A 7,074-nucleotide genomic window follows, 5' to 3' on the forward strand; every position below is an offset into this window, starting at 1 on the left:
TGATGACATTCATGAAGGGTAGCATAGATAATATTCAGTGGATCCGCTGATTATAATTAGGTGAATTCTTGAGTAGAAAATAAATTCATTTGAACCGAGAGATTTTCAGTGTCAGCTCTTTAGTGGAGTCAGTTGGCATTAAGCTAAACTTGGAAAAGGTTTGTGAACTTTTGAGTCCAAGTGTTTAGCTCAAGCTTTGTTCATTTGGGTCCATGAGGTCACTGTCACGAATCACATCGATAGGAATAGTTAAACTGGAAGCTAAGTCAAAACAAGAACGAAAATTGTCGAAAGGGTATTTTTGTCTTTTGAGACATAAGGATGAAATGGATGTCAATAAATTTTGACAAGTTCATTTGATGACTTAATGTCACTCGGCCATAATATGATTAATTGGGCCTTGTGAATTAATTTCGTTTCATAAGAATTTTATTAAAAATTCTTAATGGGCTTTTCTCATGTTGTTATGAACAAATGAAGAAGCTTCTAGAAGCTCCTTCTAGAGACATGTTGGGCGCCCATAATACCCAAAGAAAGAGAGTTTATTTTGTGCATAAATGTATATAGATACTTGCCAAAAGAAAAAGAGGAAACAAATTTGCATAAGGATGCTTAAGAATTTCGGCCAAGTAAGAAAAAGGCAAGGCAAGGCACATAAAAGGAAACAAATCCAAGCCTTCTAGAAGGCTGCCTTGGCCGTGTGGAATAAGAAGGAAATGGGCAATATTTGCTCATGAATATGTGATATTCTATAGAAGAGGAAACTACCTTATTGAAGGTGAGACCTCTCCTATAAATAGGAGCCTCATTCCACACATTTCATTCATCCAAAGTTTTAGAGATTGAGAGCTTCTCTCTCTAGACTTGGCCGCCCCTTCCTCTCTCTCTCTCTAGTTTATATTTTCGATTTTTCTTGTCTTGGCACCTAGGTCCTCACTCGACCTAGTGTTTAGCTCTACGACTTCGAGACTTGTTCTTAAGTCGTAGTGTTTAAAAGTGCCCACTCACTGATTCCTTCTTTTCGAGTGATTTAGTGATAGAAACTTTCGTGGTTGCTCGAGGTGCCGAGGAAAGAAAGAGAGACGTGCTGCGAGGGGAGACGAGCTTTGCAACTTTCCAAAAGCTTCTACAAGGTTCAAGCTTCAAGAAAGGTTAGTAACTTTAATAGCTCATATTAGTTTTTATTTACATGTACATGCTCTTATCTAGGTTAGTAAAAACTAGTTTTACTTAAAAAGAAAATTTTTAAAATTCCGCCGCTTAACGAAGCGTTAAACTTTTTCTTAAACCCTAGATCGATTCCAACAATAACTACTCAAGTAGAATCACGTGTCCACAAGTCGGTTGTCGGATCCTCGTGTCGACCTTGATTCCTCGAGTAGAGACTTTTATGTTTCACGTGACTTGTGTGAAATCCCGAGTCCCGAAGGCCCAATGGGCCGGGTCATCGAAGGTCTCTAAGGCCCACAAACGGCCGACAAGACAGGTCGCACGCCCCTCAGAAAGGTACGCGCGCGCACAAGGGCTTCCGCATGCCGCGCACCTGCACTGCACCTCCTTTCGAGGAGAGCGCGCTCTCTAGTCCCACATGGACGAAATACAAGCCTTTCAAGGCCCTCCAACTACTATAAATATCCCCCCCCCCCAGTGACGGGTTAATCATCCCATTGATTCTCTTGAAAACTCACTCTTATATCTGCTTCTCTGGATGCCATCTTTGGTCTAAGCACCTTCTGCAAGATTTCTCGTTCGCAGAGATTCTGGAACGCTCCCGGGAACTCCCGAGCATCGCTTCCTCTGATCGAGTGCTAAATCTAGAGCCCAAGCGCGCTCTCGGGATTTTATATAGAAAATCCCCTATACATCTAGCACAATAGACACATCCACCATTATCAAAAGAAAATCACCTACGCATCCTGCATGCCCACCACGACAAGGAACTCTTGACTTAGAGTCTCCCACGTCTCCAAAGGAGGGAAAACACACATTCTCTCTCGGGTCACTCGATCCCATAGTTCCGAGACATCGCCGAGGACTTCTCCGCGCTCCGGCTCCTTTGTCGAGCACACCCTCCAGACTCCGCATGTCATACAGGGTTACAAACGCCTTGAACTACGTTATGACCTAATCCCTATTCACAAGGGTACGTAGGCAGCCTACACAAAAGGCACGGTCACTCCCGCTATTCACCCCTTCCCTCTAAGCCCTCCGACTTGAGAAAACCCAACCCAAGACTTTCGAGTTCACACATTTGGCTCGGGTGCGGCCACTTCATCCGGCCTTGGGTCGAACCGCCCGAAGCTTTTAATAGTTGTTCATTTTCGTTCGACAAGAATAATAATTATATGATTTGAACTGAGAATTTTCTTGTTTGTTCTCGATTAATTTAAATATATTTAAGGTTTCTCGAAAATAATTCTAGCTCTTGAGAATTTATTTATTAAATTTATTTCCGGAATATTTTTTCGGAAAATAATTTATTATTCGAGAAAAACTCGATAAATCCTTTATTTATTCTGAGATTTTCCATTACCTTAAAATATTTTTAAATTAATTCGATAAACTAATAGGACCATTATTCACTCAATAATTTAATTGTTATGAGGGAAGCTCGTTTATTAAACTTGAATTTACAAGTCGAGAGTTTCAAAAATTTATACTTTACAAATAGATGTAAAATGATGTATTGAAGTGCAATAAGTGTTTTTATAAGGATCATGATGTAATTACTAAAATAAATCAATAAAATGGAACATCTATTCTTTGAAGTTTGTGCTATGATTCTGAAATCTTTGTCCTAAAATAGCTTGTGGCAGAAGAAGAGTCCAAATTCGGATCTGCATAACAAAGTATTCTATAAATAGTTATTTGATTTATAATATAATATACACAATCTTAGGATCAAGTGGGCATTCGAATCCAATAGATGATTGTTGACAGAACTCGCGATGTTTAGTTTTGAACATAAAGAGCTGGGGACTCTATAGTTCCTCCTAGATACCTTATGAAGATATTGAATGTGATCAAGTGTACTTCTAAAACTAAAAGATAAAACCATTATTTCTGTTAGTCTTAGAATCACTAACTATGAATACTGTAATGCTTATCTAAATCCTAAAATGGGAGAAAGTCACTTATAACTAATCATCTTCATTTGATAAGCCAATGATGAAGCCTCTTCATTAAGAACTATAAATTAGGCTGTTGGTCAAATGACTTAGTCAAGTCGAAATTATGAGTTTCGTAGATATGAATTCATGTTAAACATTGTTGAAATGAAATGTATATCACCTCATCTTTTGTTCTAAAAATAGCGAATAAATAACTACATGTTGTTGGCCTGTTCCAGATCGCCAAAGGCAAAACCGTCACGACATCTTCTCAAACTTCTCATCCCGAGCACCCCCTCCCAGCAGCTGACCCGCTCAGCCAAGGGCTGACCGACAAGTTCTGGGATAGCAGGCCATGGCCGACCCGCCACTCTCGGGACAGCAGGCACGCTCGACCTATGGCTGATCGGCCACCCCCAGGGTAGCATGCCCGCTCGACCTATGGATGATCGGCCAGTCCAGGGGCAGCAGGCCCGCTCGGCCAATGGTCGACAAGCCATTTCCGTGACATCATGCTCGCTCGGCCAATGGCCGACCGGTCAGTCCCGGGACAGCAGACCTGCTCGGCCATGGCCGATCGGCCACTCTGGAGACAGTAGGCCTACACGGCCTATGGTCGACCGGAAGGTCCGGAGGCAGCAAGCCCACTCGGCCAATGGCCGGTCGGCCAGTCCCGTGGTAGCAGGTCCGCTCGGCGAATCCCGGGGCAGCGGGCCCGCTTGGCCAATGGCCGACCGGCCACTCTTATGACAACAAGTCCGATCGGCCATGGCCAACCGGCCACTCACAGGGCAACAGGCCCGCTCGGCCAATGGCCGATCGGTCACTCCCGGGGCCATAGGCCCGCTCGGCCAATGGCCAACCAGCCACTCCCGTGACAGCAGGCCCGCTCGGCCAACGGTCGACCGGCTAGTCTCGAGGCAGCAGTCCCTCTCGGCCATGGATAGAGACCGACCGAGCATCCACCATGAAAGGCTCCATGGCCGACCGACAATGGTCAGAGGCCGATCGTCCATGATCAGAGGCCGGTCGGCTATCCACTGAAAGGCTCCATGGCCGATCGGCCTAACTCGCACATCTCTCTCAACACGACGACCTAACCCTCTAAAAACCTCTACACTCCACCTCAATCACACTAATGTTGAGAGTCGGAGAGGTAAACAGAGGCATCCCCTCGGTTTCCCTTGTTAGTTCACGGTTCTCTTATCTTTTTCAGGTACACCGATGAACTCAATGACCATTGACAACTAAGAAAAGACTCGAGACATCGAGTCCGACACGCTCAAGCCAAAGCTAGACCACTCGGTCCGACCGTGGGTCTAGCCGCTTAAGGCTTCTAAATCGTTGTACGAAAACGAGCGACAACATTTTGGCGCTAGAAGGAGGGGACTTCCCGACCATGGATGTTCGTGTTGTCAATGGTGCCCACAAGAAGAGTAGTAGTGTCTATTTGTGTACATTTGATGTAATATAGTCTTACGAAGACTCTTGCTTGTAATTGCTTATTCATTAGAATAAAGTTGAAACGTTCATTCAATCTTCCTTGTCTGAAGCTTTATGATAAAACCATAGTCTTTTAGTCCATAAACAAACTAAACAACTTACGAAGAGACAAATGTAGATTTGCATGAACAAACTCTTCGTAGTTTGCTTAAAACGATATATTCGCAATCTTAGGGTCAAAGGACTATTGACCTCAGTATGATTGTTAGAAGAATCTATGATGTCTGGTTATGAGGCATTGAGAGTTGGGGACTCTATAGTTCTTCTAGGTATCTTCCGAAGGTACTGAATTGACCAGTGCACTTCTAGAGACAATATAAGAACAAACCATTTAACCTCTTATGTCTCGAAGTCACTATGTATGAATTGCATCATGCTTACCTTAATCCTGAAATGAGACATGCCATTTCACACCTTAGTATTCTCATTTGAGAAAGTCAGAGTTCGGACTCACTATGTCATTCCGAACAGGGCCTATTGGTGAAGTGCTAAGTTGTGAGTATGTCATGAGTAACTTTGTGAAGTTCTCATAGATATGGAATTCATGTACAAGATTGCTGAAATGCAATGTATGTCACCTCATGCTTTGTTCCTTGGAGTGTGAATAAATGAACTGGCCAGTGTCCAAATTGAGTCCTGACTCTTTTGGATGAAACAATGTGACTTGTTAGCTCCTCGTCAATACATTGTTTCTAACTTATTCACAAGCGACAAAGGAGTTGAGGAAATAACAGCTAGAAGGGTAAAATGGTAATTTAGTAAATCCCGACTAGCTGATGACATTCATGAAGGGTAGCATAGATAATATTCAGTGGATCCGCTGATTATAATTAGGTGAATTCTTGAGTAGAAAATAAATTCATTTGAACCGAGAGATTTTCAGTGTCAGCTCTTTAGTGGAGTCAGTTGGCATTAAGCTAAACTTGGAAAAGGTTTGTGAACTTTTGAGTCCAAGTGTTTAGCTCAAGCTTTGTTCATTTGGGTCCATGAGGTCACTGTCACGAATCACATCGATAGGAATAGTTAAACTGAAAGCTAAGTCAAAACAAGAACGAAAATAGTTAAAAGGGTATTTTTGTCTTTTGAGACAAAGGATGAAATGAATGTCAATAAATTTTTTGACAAGTTCATTTGATGATTTAATGTCACTCGGCCATGACTTGATCATTGGGCCTTGTGAATTAATTTCATTTCATAAGAATTTTATTGAAAATTCTTAATGGGCCTTTTTCATGTTGTCATGAACAAATGGAAAAGCTTCTAGAAGGCCTTTCTAAAGCATAATAGGCGCCCACTACCCAAAGAGAAAGAGAGTTCCTTTTGTGCATTAATGTATGAAGATACTTGCCAAAAGAAAAAGAGGAAACAAATTTCCTATTCAAGGCAATGGGAATTTCGACCAAGACAAGTCAAGGGAGAAGAAAAATAAAAGAGGAAACAAATCCAAGGTGTCATGAAGGCTTATGTGGCCGTGTGACTTGGATAGGAATGGGAAATAAAGGGTTGCTCATAAAGGCTTGGAAAATAAGAGGAAACTACTTCTTTCCAAGGCCAACCCTTCTCCTATAAATAGGACCCTCATTCCCCTCATTTTATTCATTCCACATAAGTTAGAGATTGAGAGCTTCTCTCTCTAGACCTTGTGGTGGCCGAAATCCTCTCTCTCTCTCTCTTTCTAGTTTATTTTCGGTTTTCTCTTGTCTTGGCACCTAGGTCCTCACTCGACCTAGTCTTTAGCTCTGCGACTTTGAGACTCGTTCTTAAGTCGTAGTGTTTAAAAGTGCCCACTCACTGATTCCTTCTTTTCAAGTGATTTAGTGATAGAAACTTTCGTGGTTGCTCGAGTTGCCGAGGAAAGAAAGAGAGACGTGTTGCGAGGGGAGACGAGCGTTGCAACTTTCCAAAAGCTTCTACAAGGTTCAAGCTTCAAGAAAGATTAGTAACTTTTATAGCTCATATTAGTTTTTATTTACATGCACATACTCTTGTCTAGGTTAGTAAAAACTAGTTTTACTTAAAAAGAAAATTTTTAAAATTCCGCCGCTTAACGAAGCGTTAAACTTTTTCTCAAACCCTAGATCGATTCCAACAAATGGTATCAGAGCTATGGTCAAAGGAATGCATGTGCATGTTTTTAAATTATGAGCTTGAAAATCATTTTCGAAAGTTTACTAATTTTGTGACAAGTTAGAATTGTAATCTTAGATTTTTTTTTAATTTATTGCTCATGCCTTTAAATTAAAAACCATGTTGATTTTCTATGAGTTTGAGATGATTTTAAAACACATTAGAATCAGTTCTAAAAGTTTTTAATTTTTTATATTGAAAAACGTGTTTTAAAGGTTTGAGAATTTTCGAGTAAAATTTTGTGACTAGTTTTGTTTTCTTGCTAGTTTCGTTTATTTACTTGAATCGTTTTATGCATGTTGATTATTTCTTTTATTCTATGTTATTACCTTGC

The sequence above is a fragment of the Urtica dioica genome, chromosome 7 (genome assembly GCF_054948205.1).
Source record: "Urtica dioica subsp. dioica isolate 48M chromosome 7, U.dioica_male_clone48M_v1_H2, whole genome shotgun sequence".
Lineage (NCBI taxonomy): Eukaryota > Viridiplantae > Streptophyta > Magnoliopsida > Rosales > Urticaceae > Urtica > Urtica dioica.